Source organism: Atractosteus spatula, chromosome 13 (genome assembly GCF_055471065.1).
Source record: "Atractosteus spatula isolate fAtrSpa1 chromosome 13, fAtrSpa1.hap1, whole genome shotgun sequence".
Classification (NCBI taxonomy): domain Eukaryota; kingdom Metazoa; phylum Chordata; class Actinopteri; order Semionotiformes; family Lepisosteidae; genus Atractosteus; species Atractosteus spatula.
Window position 1 is genome coordinate 9,311,309 of NC_142718.1, and position 20,047 is coordinate 9,331,355.

The 20,047-nt window shown below is 36.2% G+C and overlaps 1 protein-coding gene across 1 annotated transcript in view; it reads right to left on the reverse strand.

Moving 5' to 3' along the window:
• Positions 1–18,094, reverse strand: part of sh3bp4a (SH3-domain binding protein 4a) — a 51,896-nt gene extending 33,802 nt beyond the window's left edge. Inside the window, exon 1 of the mRNA XM_088930981.1 lies at positions 17,987–18,094. The gene's annotated coding sequence lies outside the window, so the exon portion shown is untranslated. The remainder of the gene's footprint in view (positions 1–17,986) is intronic.
• Positions 18,095–20,047: the final 1,953 nt, after the last annotated feature.

The window sequence follows — 20,047 nt, forward strand, 5'->3', positions numbered from 1 at the left end:
GATTTGCAGTTGTGTTCACTGCCTTATAGTTTCCCAGAGCTGCAATCTCCAATCTTATGATGACCTGCTGTGACTAAGTGCCACTGGGTCTGAGAGAAAGCTGATCACACTGTCCTTGTGACCATGTTCGTAGACCACAAGCCTACAAAATGCGTCACTGTGTGTCTTTGGAAAGCATCCAAGGATGAGCACATAAAAAATTGAAAAGATCTGCTGTTTATAGGACTTTAAAAAGATAATAACACTTTCCATGGCATACACTGTAAAGATTACAGCCTATATTCTAAAATAAAAACTGCATTTCAAAATATTCTTTAGTAATATAATCATATAGCTACTGTATGATTATATTGACTGTATGATTATACTATATATATATACAGATTTAGTTCCTTGTCTAGTATTAACTTCCTTGTCTCGAAAACATGTCCCTGTCTCAAATAGAGATTTTCACCAGGATACAACTGTTATCTTGTCACTAAAACAAACACATTTGGCTTAAAATGTATTTCAGAGACACACTCGGATGTATACACAAAAATATAAATGAGATGAGGTGCAATATTTTGCAGCAATAAAGAATGTTTGGAATTTTCAGAACTTGAGGTTGCCTAAAATGGGTTTATCTACCCATTTTACTTAATGATGCATATTTCTTCACAGAAGTGTTTGTAGATCTGCTCTGCTAACAGTCCATTTTGAATCATAAAGAGAAAGAGAAAGTGAAAGTGAAAAGAGAATGACCTTTCTTTTCAATATTCCTAATCAATGAAAATAACCTACTTTGATTATATATGAATATTAATCTGTATCCAGTACTGGTGTATTTTTAGCAATACTAAGCCACTCGTATGAATTTCATATGAACGCATTTTATCCTCATCGAGTCCCACGTGGGATTCTCAAAACTATGTTTGTGTGCCGTTTTTCATGAACTTATTTTTCTCTATTGCTTCACTGTTAGTGAACCTGTAACACCTCTTTACAAAATGGACTACCAAAACGCTTTTAAGTACAATTTTATCTGCAGCTACCCATATATAGAATATACCCGTATATGTGCTTAAGAAAACATTTTCTTGTGTCTGTTTTGTGATGATTTGAAATTATTAATATAGTATAAATACACAGGATACTACTTTTCTAAAGTTGTTTACTATTTAGATTGTTATACCATTATTAGCCTAGGTATTAAACTGCATTGTTGCTGCATTTTCAAAGCAGACTTCTTGCACTTCGGAGATAAGCAAAACATGCTCTCGCATTATAGCCATTTCTTCGGTTCAGGGAACGGAAGTGGACCACTGTGAGGTATAAAGGCATATAAAGGTAAATAGTATTAGAATAGTATAGTAATATATTATAGTGCAGTGTATATTATTATATTTAACCTATATAATAATAAAAATAAAAGTAAAGGTAATCTAGTAGTTTATACCTTTAGACATATAAATATAAATGCATCTCTTTTACCTGGTTCCAGAAATTAATTTTATTTAATGTCCATATAGTAACCTACCACAAGATAATTCTAAACAGTCCTTGGCATTTGCTTTTCACATTATCTTTTGTTATCCACTCTAAACCCAAAGGCAAGACAATGCTGTCACTTTTACACATTTTGACAGGAGCTGCGTCAGAAAATCTGCTTAAAACTGTAACTTAAAACATACCCTGTTCTTTCCCACAAAGGAAAGGAATCTTTGCAAAACTAATCGATTTAAATGTAAATGGTATTCCAAAAAATAAGGAATGATTCGGATCCATTTTTCAAACTTTGTATTTTGTATCACCATCTATTGTCTCCTCTAACTGTGTATTCTGTGTATTATCGTGCATATCTTGTGGTTTTTTTTATTGTTGTTATAATTCTGTAAAGTGCTTTGAGAAGCCACCTTTAAAAGAGCTATAAAATACAGTTTATTATTATTAGAGAACACCTCCTTTTTTGTGAATCTGTTCTGCTTCTCACAATGCACTGTTAAGTCTATACACAGTTCTCTTACACATCTTGTTGAAATGCACACCACCATTCTTTAACCAATGCCAAACCAATAAGACACCCAGGTGGCTGACTTAGTGCATTTCCTTATAAATGAATCCACAGCACTGAGGGACACCAACTTCATGTGGATAACCATTTTGTGACATTATTCAATTTATTTTTTCTAATACTAACTAGGAATATATTCCTATTTATATATACTTTTAAAATAAATTTAATACAGTTATAGTCGATACAGTACATTAATCCATAGAAATGAAGTATATTCTTTCACACTAACCATAAACTTGGTAATGAATGCATTATCTTATTATTCTTTTTCATGTGAGATAAATTTAGTATATTTCAAGATTGCTTCAGTGAAGAGTTAAGTGATCCAATCTCTGGATGTAGGTTTATGTAGTTTTTATTTCTGAACCAATTAGTACCAAAACAGTGTATATGAAGTCATTACACTGCAGAAAAAGTAAACCAAAGCATATGTCTGTTTTTTATTTCCTGCAGAAATGCTCAGTTGTTGTTGCCTGGTAACATAACTTCAGGAAAAACTGTCCATGTTTTTGACACTACTACTACAAGAAATATATTTCTTAATATACCTTGGGTTTTACAGATGAAGGCAAAAGAAGTGAAAATATTTTAGTTCAAAAGCCATGGTAAGTACCCATGATCATATCACATAGCTTATGTAGAAAAGTGTTTGGTATTGTCTTCATTATTCTGACACGTTTAGAACCTAGAGAGAGAGAGAAAAATTGGTAACACCAATGCAAAGTGACTTAAAAGGGTTTAAGACCACTTCATGCAGTCTGTACAGCCTACGTGCACCATGGTATAGCATTTTTCAAGAAGAAAGTCAATCAACTCATGCCTGATTGCAGTAGGTAGAACACATGGTCTTGGGCATTATTCCACAGTATCTCATAAATATTCGACAGAATTCAGATGTGCTGAATGACAAAGCTGTGACATATGGATAACGTTGGCGTCATGCTCATAAAACCACACAAGTTCTATAGATGAGGGATAGCAATTACCATTGACCTTGCCTTCTAAGGGAATGAGTATACCCAAACAATGTCAGGAAAATGCACCCCACAACATTATTGAAACAGCAGATCTCTTCAATGTTGCAACCAAACAGTAGATCTAGAACAGTTGCAGTAGAGTGCTTTAGGTTAGTATGACACATGTTCTTGTTGAAAACATGGTGTATGACCTGTGTCCTCTAAGTTGTGTGTCTTCAGACTGTCAGCATAAAATATACACTTAAGCCCTCAAATATATCTAGCTTCTTTTTTTATGTGCCAATTCCACAACTGCAATACCTTTTTATAACATGGTAACCAGGAATATGCACTATATTCTAAACAAGGTCTTACCTACACAATTTTAACAGCCTTGAGATAAATTCTATGCTTTTAACTTTATATCCTAACATTCTATGCTGTTTAATGCTTCTTTTTTCATGAGTAATCTCTTCAAGCTTAGTGTTTCCTATCTTGTATAGTTTATGTTTTTGCTACCTGCATGTAATACTGCACTTGCCTGCAAGTGCAAACATCATCAGCCAGCAGTCTTCCCAGTCTTTAATTTTATCTAAATTTTTCTGGATTTCATTTGCTGTTGCAAGTGTTCTCTAATCTTACTTTTTTACTATTGTTTGAAAACGTGATTGGTTTAGTACCTATAGGGGGAGGCATGGTGAGACAGTGGTTAGCATTGCTGCCTCACAGCACTGAGGCTCTGGGCTCTACTACCTGCATGGAGTTTGTGTACAGTATTCTCCTCATGTTCACATGGGTTTCATCTGGGTGCTCCAGTTTCCTCCCACAGCCCAAAGACATACTGGGTTCTGGGAAAACTGGCCCCGGTGTGATTGTGTGCACGTCTGTGTCTGCCCTGCGATGGACTGATATGCATCCGTTGCTCTCCCACAACCAGGTATTGGATAAAGCGGTTCGAAAATGGGTGGATATACTGTACGTTAGGAAGAGCAGTGATCCTAGATCCTAGTCAGATCTCTGTGGTATGATTTAGAATCGAATACAAGTCATTTGGTGCTGTTTTTCTAAAATCATGGTGGCAGCTCCCTAGAATCAAATTATCTACTGCATTCTTTATTCTTAAAGAAAACCAAATGGGGAGGACCTCATTCCACAGCTTTTAAGGCTGTACTCGTTCCTGTGCGAAATTGTTACAAATAGAAAAAAAAAACTGAATCAGGCAAAGTTAACAACTGACTTTCACATTCAGAATACTGAGCACTGTCTCTAGGTTCAAAGTTTCTGTGGGGTAACAACTACAATATTAAATATTCTTTCTCCTCCAACCACACATGTAGTTCAAAGTCTCCCTTATTTCATTCTACTGTATTGGCATTGACAAGTTTACTGAATAAGGAAAGAAAAAAAGGCAATGTATTTTATGTCTTTCAAAAATAAAAAACATTGGAGCCATTGTTCAAAGAAACAGAAATTGGTAAAGAAGAAATTGTCTCTATACTGTCTATTTCTCACCATAAAGGATTCAGAGCCAAAGCAGTTTTACTAATTGAGAATTGAGCTTTCATTTTGGAACCTGCTAACCTAAGGCTAATTAAGAAAACAAAACAGAATAAACTTAGTGTTAATTTAATACGAGTTTGGTCCAAAATACATAACTTATTAATTGTTGAGATGGCGACTTCAAATCTCCTAAAGGCTAAAGGCCTGTTAATTTCCTTCCTTTTTTTCCTACAGCCTGGATGACATGTTTTTCAAAATCACTTAATCTCTCTCCATGCAGAAGAATGACAACATTAATTTCCAGATCAAGTGTTTGTGAGCATGTTAATTGTAACAAAAATATCTGTCATCCTCCCAAGATGGAGATCACATGTCTTTGTGCACTACCTACTCATGCGACAAGGACGGTTAATTTAAACAAACATAGCTTTACACCAATAAATCAATTTCATACAAAGCTAATTTCACATCTCTTTTTTCTAAAAGTCTAGTTTAAACTGTAAAATATTAGTAAACTAATATTTACTAAACTCTCCTGTCAGGAATTTAATCAGGCTTTAAACACAAACGCAGCTTTAAACACAAACTCAATATCAGCAAAAACATGAATGCTTTTTTCAGCATCTAAATCCATCTTCAATGTCGGCGCTCCACAATAATTAACTTGAGCTGCAGTTCCGCTAATGGTTATTAGTTCATGCCTGCCCCGGTCCTTTCAGCTGGCACTTGTACAGTTTCCACGGCTACGACCTTGCAGGAGAAAAGCATCTTGGGACTAGCTGTTCTGAGAACAATGTTTCTTTACTTACATAGCCTGAAAATGAATACCTTCCTCACAGTATTTTTCTGAAAGCAGAAAAAAAGGCTGAGGTTGAGTCATCTTCCCATTAATTAATGACTGAAAACAAAACTTTTACAGTGAGAATAAGTTTGTGAGTAATATGTTAAATGCCTTCCTCCAGAGCAATGATTTGGTCAAACCCACAAAATGAACAGAAAATATGCTGAATCGTTTTGGAAAGTATATATTTCTCCTCTCCAGAAGGATATGGAGGAGTCCTCCCCTTGCCTTATGTGTATGCATCTCATTAATAATTAGTGATTAATGTAACCATTGCAACTTATAAGGGGCTGAAACTTTTTTTTTATCTTTGAATCCACAGAAAGGCTTCAGTATTCTGTAGTAGGTGGAAAGGAGAATAGGCCTGAGAATGAGTAACCTGTTAGAAACCTATTACACAACATTGTTGCCTTCAGGTCTGCCTGTGCCAAAATTTAAATAGTCTATCTAGAAGCAAATTCATTGGTTTGAAATGCATTATTAGTCTGTCATCAGTGTGTCTGCATTGTTCAGTGAGCTTGTTTCTCACATTTTACCATCCCAAGGGCTACTGTAAAAGTTATTATATTGCTGTGTGACAAAACCATATTGGCCTTCTTCCTTCTGGGTCACAGAACATGAAAAAAAGCCTTGTCCTGACATTTGCTTTGGTTCTCATATCTTGTTAAATTGCATTAACAAGACAATCTTTTTGCCTCTGCAGCCAATATGTCAATTGCAAATGAGGACTGGGCTATATGTGGGTTCTTATCTCTAATAACTGGACTCATTGGAAGCAGATCAATCACTCCCCTCAAAGATAGTTTAGGCATGCTATAGAAAGAAAGCACACCAAGGTCAAACCTGACAGTTAAGATATCAGCAAGAAATAAACATTTATGCTGTATTTCTGAAAAACTGCAGTTAATATACACTGCATACTGTATATACATAAGACAATGGGTTTCATTGTATTGTTTAAACAAACACAGCATCCAACAGATAATGTTACAGACTGCACACACACAAATTTAATTAGGACTGTGCATCTCATTAAAGGCTGGAAATAAACCTAAAACCAACTTAATTGAGAAGGAAAACTCAGCATTTCATCTTTTTCACTCACTGTTAACATTTAATTTAATGGTTTTCATGGAACAGCACTTGTTAATTGTATGTTGATCTGGCATGATGTTTATCCATTTAATGTGGTGACCTACAATTAACTACTTATTTTTTAACACTTATTAATTACATAATTCCTGAAACAACTACAGTCTGCACCTTTCTTTCTAGGAATCATGCAATTGAAATTCCTGATCCATTACATACTTACAAATACGTTGTTTGCATTTTCTGAATAAATTCTTTTAACCCAACATAACTGCATCCAAGCTCATTTTTCAGTAGTTGAAAAACAAGTTTCAATAAGTAATTTCATGTACTGTATGGAGTAATGAGCAGGGTAAGCAAAAACTTCTCATATCACAACTTAATTATTTAATAACCTAATCTCTAACCTATCCAAAATTTGTGCAAATCAAAATATATAATATATAAGTATACAGCCCTGCAGTGCCCATATTAGAAAAAGCTGTTGATGTGTCAGAATTTATGACTAGTAGAAATCTCAAATTATCAAAACAATCTGCAGCATATGGGAAAACTGCCCTACAGATTTTGCTGTTGGATGTGAATTTATGGGCGAAAGCAAAATTTTAAAGGACTCCTGAAAGATGATGAAAAAAGCAGAGCCTCATATATGAAGGAACAGCCACTTAGTTTAAAATGATGGTTTCTAAATAAAAGTTGAACAAAAGACTACACATGAAGGATAAATTGCTAAAGTTTTATTTTTTTCCTTTCTGTGCAGATTCTTTTTGTAGAGTTTTGATCATACCCTGTCTAAAGATCCAAATGCAAAAGAACATAGATCACAACTAAGTATCAACAGACAGGTAACCCAAACAAGCACAACTGTGAAGCACTTAAATATAGACAAAATCACCCCAAACAATATTATTGGTTTCCTCTTTCCAGTGCTCTTTTTGATTAAGATCACACATTGCAAGGAGATCAGTATACAGTAGATGGCTAAAAGAAAAGTGGTCTTGCTTTCTGACTAAAGCATCTCTATGGCTTTCCATCTTTCATTTCACAGATACCAGGGGAAAAACAAACAAACATCAGAATTCACCAAAGTCAGGCAAAAGCAAGCATCTTGAAAAAGGTCTTTATAACATATATTCCCCTAATAAGGTGGCACAGTGGTGAAATGGTTAGCATTGCTGCTGTGCAGCCCTAGGGCCCTGGGTTCAAATCCAGACCTGGGGTGCTATCTGTATGGAGTTTCTCTGTTCTCTCAGTGTTTGTGTGGGTTTTCTCTAGGTGCTCCAGTTCCCCCAGACAGCTGAAAAACATGAATTGGCTTTGGGGAAAACTCTTCCTGGTGGGAATGTGTTTGTGTCTACAGGTGTACCCTGCCTTGTGCCTATTATATTCTGTTGCTCCAGCTCCCCCACTACACTGAATCAGAGGAAGTGGTTAGAAAATGGATGGATATTCCAAAAATAATTAATTTATTATGATGTTTTACTCGTTATACTCATATGCTGAATACTGCAGTTGTGTGTTCTAAAAAAGTGATATTCATATGGCTGTTACTTGCTCTAAATAATAACATTCAGCATAATAATTTTAAATCCTCCAATCTTGCGTGTAAGATTGTATGTCCTGGGACATAGAATGGAATTTTTTCCCACTCATGTCCTGGTTTGACTCATTTTTACAAACGTTAATTAAAGAAACAGAGCAGGTGCAGGTTCTGGTCTTTTCATTTTCCCAAGTAATGTAAGGTGGGCAACAACCTAATAATGTTCTTCAATACACATTTTTGTACCTTTATAAATATTGAATAAATATTAAAGATATACTATTTGAATTAACATTTTAGATAATTAAAAAAAAATGTAAAATCTTTTGTTGGGGCTTAAATTAAAATCCAAGAAAAAGGTAATGGGGTGTTTACTGTGAGAATACAGAAAAAAAATATTGAAAGATGTTTCAAAGACTGCAAAACAAAAATATTCAAATATTTTAACAAGTCTACAATCTGTATAAAAAAAGTATGTTCTTTGTAAATTCTTAGAAGATCAATAAGAAAGTCCTAACAAACAGTTTGTGACCAGTGTTTTAGGATACTTAAAAAGGTATATTCAACATTTAAGTGCTCATTCCCTGCCATGTAAAAAAAATTACATAATTATACCAACGACCTCATTTTACAATTTTACAAATACTGCCGCATCAGTATTGTAACAAAGGGCTGACAAAACCAGCAGCCTGCTTTATAAAATGAGATTGCATGCAAAAGTAAATATCAGTGAAAAGGCACTGGTGTTTTCTGGCTCTCCCCATTAAATCTTCATCCAGTTTTAATCTTCAAACCCGCTAGGGTTGCCTGGACTGACCACTGCCTTATTCGTGCCATATGTCATTGTTTTATTAATCCCTCTGCTACAGCGATTTAAAGCTCTTATCTATTTGGACACTATGACATGCACTGTACACACAATTTGAACTATTCCTTAAGTTGTAGCAAAGCTTTGACATGAGTTAAAGCTGTGCAAGCTTTACAATTAAAACCCATTAATACTTGGTCACAAATGGAATTTCTCATGCTTTGTGGTCTTGCAGGGGTGGTATGATGTTTCTTCCTGCCGTTCCTGGGGGTAGCTCAGCTTGTGTTTACGAAGCTGGGAGGGTAGGTCCCAAGGCAGGAAGCGTCTGAGGAGGGAAAACGAAAAGGAAATGCCTTCCTGATGAGGAACTCCAGCCAGATTCGACTCTTTATTCTTTTCTCTATTGTGATTAAAGGATGCTGCCTCCCAGTTTTTTTCCCCCCAGCTTTGGCCTTTTTAAACAAGCTATGCCTCATTCTAGTTTAAAAATAGGGTGTTTGTTTACATATGAAATGATGTTAGTAACATTATTATGATTAATAATAACAATATTAACAATAACAATGGTATCATATGATTAATAAGAAGAAATAAGTACCTTCAGTACTTTGTGATTCATGGGTTGACTGAACGTGAGGTTCACCAAAAATTGATTTATCTGATTAAATAGTGTGTGCATTGTTCCACTATTACCCCCTAAAGGGGGATGCCGCTTTCAAGAATCAGATTTCATTTTAGACTCAATGCTCAAAAGATGTCCTTGCTTGCTATCTGTCTAATGTCACTCAGAGCTGGTAGGTAAGTCACTTCCTCCATAAAAATGTTATATAGTTTCAGGAACTGTAGTTCAATATTTTATATACTCTGATATTTTTATTGAATGCCCTGCAATACTTTATGCATATTGCTGGATTCTGTTTCCAGTATTATTTTTAGAAGCATGAAGTATGTTAGACTTGTTACTATTTCATGGGCCATGAATGAAGTGGGTCACAAGAGCCTCTCTTTGATCCCAGAATATTGTCATCATTGCTTTCCTGACCTATGGACATTGTTTGAAGTTTTTTTGGTGCTGGTGATAACGAGGAAGTCATTCCTCGCACCACTGGGTCAAAAAAAGCTCTTCAAGGACAAGAACGTCACTGATGACAAAGAAGTTCATATGACAGTGCTGGGGAGGCTCAGCAACTAAACATAACCTTGTGAATCAGTGACTGGAACTAAGCTAAAAGATACAACAGTCTCCTCTATTAATGAAGTGATTCTGGTATACAGATCGAAAACGTTTCACATATCAAAGGTTATTTGTGCTAAAAGGATTGAAAGAACTAAACACAAGTGAAGACAATCACAGAACACTTTTAATACGATCCCAGGCCATTTTACTCAGCACCTACTGTACATACCAGGGCTCTGAATATGACTTCATGACTCCTTAACAAAATCTCTGGAGACAAGTCAAGACTCATGATTCCATTTTAAGACAGCTTTTAGGGTAACTAGTGCTATGAACTCCCACACGCACATGATCCATCATGTATCCTGCCTCTGGCAAGTACCTCTACTAATAAAGTAAAGTATTTTAATTGGACTGCTATTGCTCAGAATTAATTACACATTAACTGTAGTTACTCAATATTGCCGTTTTCCGGAAAACGACCTTGCTCAGAAACCAGTGTTATCTCAGCATCCACATTCAAACTTTCCACAATTTTTAAAAAAAGCATTTTTGCTGGTCATGGGAGACAGGCACTAACATTTCAACTTTCAAAGTGATATGCATCCAAATACTTGGTGTGTACAGAAATCTTCATCTTTATTTATGGACAAACATTATGGAACAGCTTGTGGCTAAAAGTATCCTGAGCCTGAGAACTCAAAGCCTGAGGCAGTTAAAAAAATAAAGAAAATAAAATCAGTCAAAGGTCATTATCAGTTATGCAATGTTAATTAGATCCAGCTGGAAGGCCTACTTGTGAAAAATGAAATACTAATATTTTAAGATTATTTAGTTTTTTTAAACAATGTTGTATGGCACCAAAAAAGTACAGAAGTAACAAATATAAGAGGATAAATTCTAATGGCAATAGCCCTTTTAGGTCAGTCTCTGGAAAACATTCAAGACAGAGACTTTCAATACCTGTTGTTCCCAAAGTACAGTTAACATGAAATCCAGAATCGATTTTCGGCTCCCCACTGGCTGGGAGTTTGAGTACTGGTGTTTGCAGGCAACACAAGCCAATGAAAAAACAAAGCTGACTGTGATAACTGCAAAGAGTTTCAGCATACAAAAAAATGTGCTGCCTAGAGAGCTGCTTGTCTGTGAATTATTATCTGTCACAATCTCAGAGAGTGCTTGATGTCATTACTAAAATCTTGACAGATGAAGAAATCAGATGGGAACTGAGGAGGAATCTGAAACCTTGACTGGCAACGTATCAAATATACTACAACCTGCAACCAAGGAAGGAGATGACATTTTGCTGCTTTTATTTATCCACTCAGTTTTTTTCACACAGACTGAGAATCCTCCAGGCGTGCCACATGCCGGCGATGTTTTCGTAATTAAGTGATAACATGTCTTAGATATTAGTTTCAAGAAATCCATCAGCATTATTGGTACATTTCAAAGCTACAGACAAGATCTGTGTATCACCTGTGTAGCCAAATTATATAAATGAGGTCAATAAAAGCTAACATTTAGTACAGTTCTTATGAATCACAGTTTTTTGTGCTTATTATATTGTGTTTAAAAAAACAAAGCGCACTGAATAAGTATTAAGGTAGAATTTGTTCCGGTTCTCCGAGTTGCAGTATAAATTGGTATGGGATATACAAATAAATATTGTGGAATACAAGTGAAACCAGTATAGATGAAAAGCATTCAGATTTCAGACTACAAACCATCTACTTTGTAAAATAGGACCAATTACAAAAGTGATGGCTTCTGAAACCAAGGTTTAGTATCCCCATCTGTTTTCTGTTAGGGCCATCGAAGGCACCAGAGGAAACTGAAGTTATTAAGAGCACAAAGCAGAATGACTTACTGCCTGGATTAGAAGTTGATTTAAGTGAAGATTAGGGTACTGGGACCTCTACCTGGATGTCCAGTTTCATATTATAGATGGGACACAGTGGTTATATTCTTGAGCACATTATCTCTCCTACCTTATTTCAGCACAAATCCCCAAATGGTTAAAAGCTTACAAATCTAAGTTACTTTGTATAGGTGATAGCTTACCAATAGCTTAATACATCATGCCTTGTACTGTATATTTGAATTGCTTTACTGAAAGCTGTCTCACAAAAAAAAGAAAGTTTTAGATTACAATATGTGGTGATACTGATAGATTACGATATCCACCCCAACAAACACAAATGGATTAGAGCTAGCATAACTGGGTCTAGCACACAGCACTGTCAATGCAAAGGATGTCAAGAGCTGACTGTTCTTTAGAGTGGAATTTATTGCTCCATAGCCTTGAAACTCAAGAGTGAGACTTCTTTTTTGCTTTTTCAAAAGTATTCGTGCGGTGTGCAGGGGGCCCGCAGACTTTCACATTTCTTTTCGGCCAAGTTTCACCTTGCAAATCACGCTCAGTGGTTTATAAGATGAAGACCACACTACTTTGATTTATTTTCCAAGTATTCTCCCCTTCTTCTTATTGTTCAAAAACATGGTAAAATGACAACTCAAAGAACCAAGAAACGTTGAAAATGTAATTAAGTGTAATATTTTCCTTCATTTCCTATCAAGGGCAAAAGGAAAAAAAATGTATAGCTGTCTGAATCAGAGTAAACTATTTTTTTTCAAACAATTTTTTTGCTCATTGATTAAATAAGGCAATTAAAGACAGTGCATCCTACTGTGGAATATCTAGTTTATTTCTGAGAGATTCAATTCCTGCAGCCGTAGCATACCCACACAGATAAGCAGAAACTGTGACAACATTCCTTGACAATTTTATTTGCCTAATCTTATCACTAACAAGTCTTCTTTAGGGTCCTCTCCATTTTTTTTCCATAACTTACAAACTAAAACTTTTTAAAATGGAAGAATATTTGAAAGACTCATTGGAGTAGTTTTACTACATTATTCCCCTTCGGAAATGCTACTGCTGCAAAAACCACTTTTCCAAGGGGGAGTCCAATGAAAGCTTTTCCTTTCTACATTTCCCATAAATACCACTCTGTCCAGGAGGAGAATGTCATGTAATTTAAAGAGTTAAGCGAGTGAGCACAGGATAAGAGTGGAATGTGTGTGTTTCACACTTAATGTGCAAGACTTGACGTCTCTGTAAAACTGATCCTCAGCATGCATCCTTGCACAAAACCGGTCATGATACAAATGGCATATGTCAGTGCTTAGCCCAACCCATTAGCAAACAACTGCCTCAGGCCTTAAAAGGCTGGAAGCTGCTATTTTTAGAGCTATAAAAAATAGCCTTTTATTGTCTTTCAACATTTAATGCTCAAATACCATAAACACAGACTATGTTTTTAAACTAAAAAATAGCCAGTTAAATGACACAGGTTCCTGTTTAAAAAACTAACATGAAAAACAACAGCCTCCCAAAATAGGATCTACTTGGAGGTCAGGAGGCCCAGAGTCTGGTTACCGCAAGTCTAACCCCAAGACATGACATATTCTAGTGTGACCAAGATTTCTTCTTGTAATTAAAAGCTGACCAATTTTCCCTTTGTTCTTTTACCACTGTCCCCTTCCACAGCTTCCCAAAAGAGCACCAGTCTACTAAACAGTGTGCACTTCAAGAGCACTTACTCACTTCCAATCAGATCTGTGCAATGAGCCCGAAAGCTCCCAACACAAGCGTACTTTCCAGTAAGGAACAATGCATAATTGCATAGCACAGAGGCTGCATGTCTCCTGGGGAACTCCCTGAGGACTCGAACACACCTTCAAGATGTCGACTCTCACAGCTGGGCAGTGCTTGAGAGACAGGCTGCTATTTGGCATATAGGCCTGCGCTCTGCTATGTCAGTACTGGGATTACTATGGGAAAGGAAGTGACCAGAATTATAGCATATATCCACAAATGATACAAACTTGTCTAGACTCAACAGTTCAATTTGATCTCTGCAGAGGCTCCATTTAAAGTACAGTTAATATATTTTAAACACAAGTAGTATAAAGACAAGTTAATGACTCAAACTCCAACAAATGCCATGTTAGAATATAGCCTACATATGTGTAATTTAACACTGACAAAGATAATTAATATTCACAACTGAGTTTAAAAGCTACAGTATTTCAACTTTATACGTCTTCTGTTTCCTCATACAATCCTACTTAACATATAAACTACCTTACTAGCAAAAATATAGTTTAGGGACTCCTTTGTGCGTGTAAGAAAAGCTTAGTACACAAACATTGTTGGTGTTATAGGCCAACTTAGAACTTCTTCTAAACGTCTAAACTTAGAAGGCAAGGGCTTTAAGTAGAAATATCAACCCAAATTACTCTGAGTGTATATAATGCACAAAATATAAAGACAGTAACAGGACATATAACTTATCAGAAATATAATAAACTACATATGTAGAACACATAGGCCAAAGAAATTCTGTGTATAATTTATCTTTCTTCTATCTCATTTGCAATAGAATTGATTAATGTTGTCTTATTAAATGATTAATAAATTTGTCTTGCACAATGAGACTGCAGCAACTTTGAAAGACTTGTGATTGTTGGGGTGCATTAGACTTTCCAATGTTTCACAAACAACTGTGTCTAAGGTGGTGTCATGAAGGATATACAAGGGAAACATTTTTGCAGGTTGTTACGCAATATTGCATAGGATTAGAAAAAGGTAACAGTCAGTGGAAACTTATCTTTGTGAACAATGCATCAATTTAAACAAGGCAAAACGAGTGAGCTACTGCTGATCAATTGATTTTAAATTTCAACCTGAGGTGCAAGCAGCCAGGTTCATCATAGTGGGATACTTCAGTAGAACTGAAGTGCACGAAGCTGGAAATATACATTTGTGAGTCCAGTGGCATGGTTTGGGTGCACTCATTCTCTTAGAAGGCAATGCTAATGTCTGTTTAATGGAATCGAATGATCATCTTCACCCTATGTTACAAATCTCCATGATCTCCCACAAGGCTCTGCATGGTTTGGCACCTCAGTACCTGTCTGAGCTACTATCAGTACCTGTCTGAGCTACTATCATCCTACTCCCCACCCTGCAATCTTCACTCTTCTAATTCTCTTCTCCTGTCCATCCTCCAAACCCGTCTACACTCTATGGATGACAGGACCTTCTCCTGTTATGTCCCAAAGCTCTGGAACGCTATCCCTAAGGATATCAGAGAGTCACTTTCCCTAAACTCCTTCAAATCTAGATTCAAATCTGCCTTCTTTAGAAGGGCCTTCACTTAATTGGCTCAGTTCTTTACCCCTCTGCTCCTACTGTCTCCTGTATCCCCGTCTACTGTCTCCTTTCATTGTATTCTCATTGTGCATATGTTGTATTTTTTTTCACTGTTGTTGTCGTTCTGTAAAGTGCTTTGAGAAGCCACCTGTAAAGGCATTATATAAAATAAAGTTTATTATTATTTCTTCCCCTTAGGGAGGGATGACTTCCAGGACGACAATGCCCCCATCCACAGAGCACGTGTGGTTACTCGATAATTTGATAAACATGTCACTGATGAAATGTCATACATATCTCCTGGCCTTCTCAGTCACCAGATTTAAATCCAATCAAGCATTTATGGGACTGGAAAACAGTTCCCAAGACAGTGTTTACCATCTCCCTTAACCAGGTGTGACTTGAATGAATTGACTTTCTCGTAGATTTTTGGTGCCTCACCACTCCTGCAAAACTCCAGATGTGGGTAGACTCTATGCTGTACTGGCAATGCTGGGTGGTCCAACAGCATATTAAAGTGACTTTACATTGGTGTTTCTATTTTTCTCTCCACTACCTGTGTGTCAGCTGGAATTAATTTGCTGTCCAGGGTTTAGCAATCCGCCCTTTCAAGGTGTAGGTTTGTATAAAACATTCAATCATCTAGGACACTCTAGCAAAAAATCGGGTTTATCAAAGCTGGGATTACCTTTTCTTTTTTACATTTTATCTAAACCACAAATCACTTACAGGATGAAATGATAGAGCTATTTTTCAGTGGCTATATGAAAGCATGTAGTTTGAAGTCATACTCTGTAAATAAAACATACTGTGCATGGCACTCTAATGCAATATTAAGAATTAATGTGTTTTAAGCAAACGAGCATAAAATGTGTGGTACACACATTTCTACACTTCTCAGTGCCACAGAAAAAAAAATTAAGTGGGTTTCCTCACTGTCTTGATTTAGTAACAATAGTATTTATTAGTGATAAGGTTATCCTTAAAAGTATCCTACCATTTGATTGCATCTAGGGATTAGGGAAATGGGGCACAGCTATTGAGCTACCCTCTGTTGTATTCAGATGGCAAATAGAAATATCACACCAATTGTTTCCTAATGACATGGGAGGGAGAGGTCTATTTAAACCAGATAGGCTGAAAAGCCTCCTCTCATTTGCAAACATGTTCTTAAGGAAACAATGAAATTAAAATTGCAATGAGATCTTCTTACTGGTTTAAAAAAATCTAAATCATTGATATCCAAGAAGAGAAATAAACTTGATGATCGTACTGTTTTTGAATATTTCACCTACCTTAAATTTAGAATCTATTCGTTTTGCTTCAAAAAGGGGTACAGCGTTTTAATTAAAGCATTTGACTGTCTTTTTCTAAATAAAATGAGCTTTTTTACCGCTTAATCCAAAATAATTTCAATGCTTTAATATTTTCCTTAACTTGTAAACCATTAACCACCTAGGCCACCTAGGAACCGAAGTAGCCTCAACAGTAACCGAAATGAACAGCTTCATCTGAGCGTTACACCCCGTATACATCTTGTTGACTACACAAAATATGGAAAAAGGACAACTAACTCAGCAGGAGGGTGAAAACAGAATTTCAAAAGGTGCTACTTCTTATCAATCACATGACTAAGTAAAGCATAGCCCGATCTGTGAACAAAACACCAAAAGTGTTTTATTTAAATAATTTACTGAATTGTCCACATCGTGCTGCAGCTTGTACATGGAATGTCATCAAATTTATTTTGCTGTATATTTAGGCAATTATTTTCTGAAAATGTCAGCTTTAGTCCGGTTTTTATAAAACAGTTCCAAGTTATCTTTTAAAAGCAAGCCTTCAAGTTTCACTTTAAAAAAAAATAACGATACAATTCTGGGAGCATAGTTTAAGACGTTTCAAATTTGAGGCCAAGTATGCATGGGGTCGCTCAGCTACATGCGAATTCCAAACGGAATTTACACCACTAGGCTGGGAAAAAAAACTTCTGTATACTGCCATGGAAACAAATTACATACACTTGAGGTTTGTCACGTTGGAATGATCTTAAAAATATCAACAAGCCATACATTCCTAATACGTAATGTGATGAAGAATCACTAAGTTGACAAAAAAAAAACCCATGCGTATTCTAAATTGAAAACTACTACAGTACAAAAACACTAGACGTGGACGCAATGTTGTCACATACTCCCAACATTACGAGAAGCACGCGAAAAGGCTCATACATATAACCCACAAGGTCCACACACACTTCTACATCAAAGTAACTTTTCAAACTGATAATGTTTTAAATAGATTTATTAATTTGTACAATTGAACAATGAATTAAGTAGTCGAATAACCACACTGGATACCTCTGTTCACCCAGGGATTCAGTTCATTCATCAATTAACATAATAACATATTCCAGCAAATAATAATTTTATATTGATGTTAAATTAATTGAAAATGCGGAGGTCAGAAAACTAAAAATATAGCCATCATAGTTTTCTCGATTAAGAATGTCCTAACCATCCCCACCAACACATACAAACCACCATTAATGTGTGTTAACGAAGGTTGTCAAAATTCTCTTCAACTAGCTCGCTAAACATCTAGAATACAGTACAAGTCCAATTCAGTCCCCAAGTTATATTGTATCACTAAACAAAAAACCTTTAGCACAAACCGTACAGAACAAATGTGCTCCTTAAAATCTTTGCCAACACTTTTCGAAACAAGATCGCTCACGTAAAGCATATTGAAAAAGAAACAAAGAAATAAAAAAAAACTGAAAACAACGTTTTACTTACCGAAGTAAAATTTGATAACTAACGGTGAATACATCCAACTAGGGACAGCTTTCGAACGCAGGTACTTCTGATATCACTCCTTTGTGAGTCTCCACTATACAGTACTGTGCTTACAAAAAAGCAGAGGCTTCGTGATGTCACTGGGAGGGAGGGACGGGAACCAGCGGTTCCACTGATGTCATTCAATCGGGAGTTTCAGATTACATTTAAATGTTCCAGTATAGTACAAACTAGTAATGCAAACCACGATCCAAGTTATGTTTCCTACTTATAATAATACGGGACACAGAAAAATCCCTGAGCTCTAAATATAATTGCGCGACCTTTATTTTTCTCTGTCAGAGCTCCTCGCGAACTTTCCTATTGCCCCTGGGAGACCTGGTGTATACAAACGTGAAACTTTGAAATTTCGACGTGGACGTGATTCAGTTACAACATTTAACGCTTTGTGCTGTTGGCCCTTGGGTACTCAGCACTCGGTGGTGTTTAGTCAGCATTATTCAGCTCACTGTATGAAGGCTGCACATTTTTAATCATACCAGTTAAGGAAGTCTCCAGCTGGATATCTAACCCCGTGTTTACAGTATCAGCAGTAAACGTGCACAGCTCTGAAAAAAGTGAGTGGGGATAAATATCCCTTTTTTAAGTCGAGCAAAACCTCACGCGTTATATTAACTGCAGTATCATGTTTTATGGGACAGCAGCACATCCCTGATCCTGTCACAGAATGTGTACATTTAAGTGAAATGTTATTATATTTATAGTTCTCTCTCAGGCCACCACCATCATTTCACATAATACGGATAGTTAAGTTATGTTGCTTGTGCAGCTCAGCACCACATTCATAAATGATAACTGAGAACTGTGAAATGGGTGTTCAGTGGAAAAGCTGATACTATCCCAAATGACAGGACATTGTGTTCCCATTGTATCGCTTATTGCAGTAAATGGCTAACACTGTGTAAATGGAGAAGAGGTATGCATCTAACAGCTATTTAATTGCACGCCATCTTGAACAGTCTAGTAGTTCTTGCGGATACTTGTGTGCTCTGCTATATTTGCAGATGATAGGCAGACCTCAGTTCACATTCTCTTCACAAGCATTCACTTTGAGTTTAAACATTTATGATGCACATACTAAAGATTGTCTGTTAGCTTCTTTGAAATTGCATAATTATTCAGTTATCAATAAACAGTGAGTTGTAATTATTGCTGCTCCCTCACTCCTCTTGTGTCCTGTCTTCTCTTGGGTCACCTTCTTTGGTGGAGTTTGTATATTATTCACATATCTTTGTGGTTATACTTGTATCTCGGTTTTCGTTGGTTGCTCTGGTGTCCTTTCATCTTCTCCAAAGCCATGCTGAGAAGGTTAATTGGCACTTTTGCGTGTGTGTGCTTACTGATGGTTTCAGTACTGATAAACACACAACAGCGACAAACTAAGTGTGGGCAAGAGAAACACTTACGGGGGAAATGGTCAGGCATTGTGATTTGATTTTCATCGCATAGAATGCAACCAAATTTAAGGACACTATTTACCATTGAAATTTGAATGCATTTGCTTTTCCCCATTGTTTATACTACCTGTGTAGCACTAGTGTTCTGCATATAATGGATTAGGGCACCTTATCTTAGTCATTGATCTTCTCTTTTCAGGAGACAATTTAAAAGCAAAAGTAGTAGTAGTATTAATTCCTTACACCCTATGTACTGTATGCCTCTTATTCTTGCAAAAGAAAGCTCCACAGCCAAAGCTGTGTCTTCTATCATTGGACTTTTCAGTGTGGAACTAACCTGCTTGTTGCATGATGTATTTCCCAGAAATATTAATACTTGCCTAAACAAAGGCTTCAAATGGATTAAAAATAATCACAGGATGTTTATTACAAGAACAAAGGCCTTAACACATTATCTTTATGTAAATATTGTTTAGATCACTCTTGATAAAGGAAAAATAAATATGTCTGTAAAAACCGAGCACTACAGTGCTGCAATAAATTTTAGTTTAGCATACTGTATTTTCTTTAGCTGCTTAAGGGATACCTGTTTTGAGAAATGGGT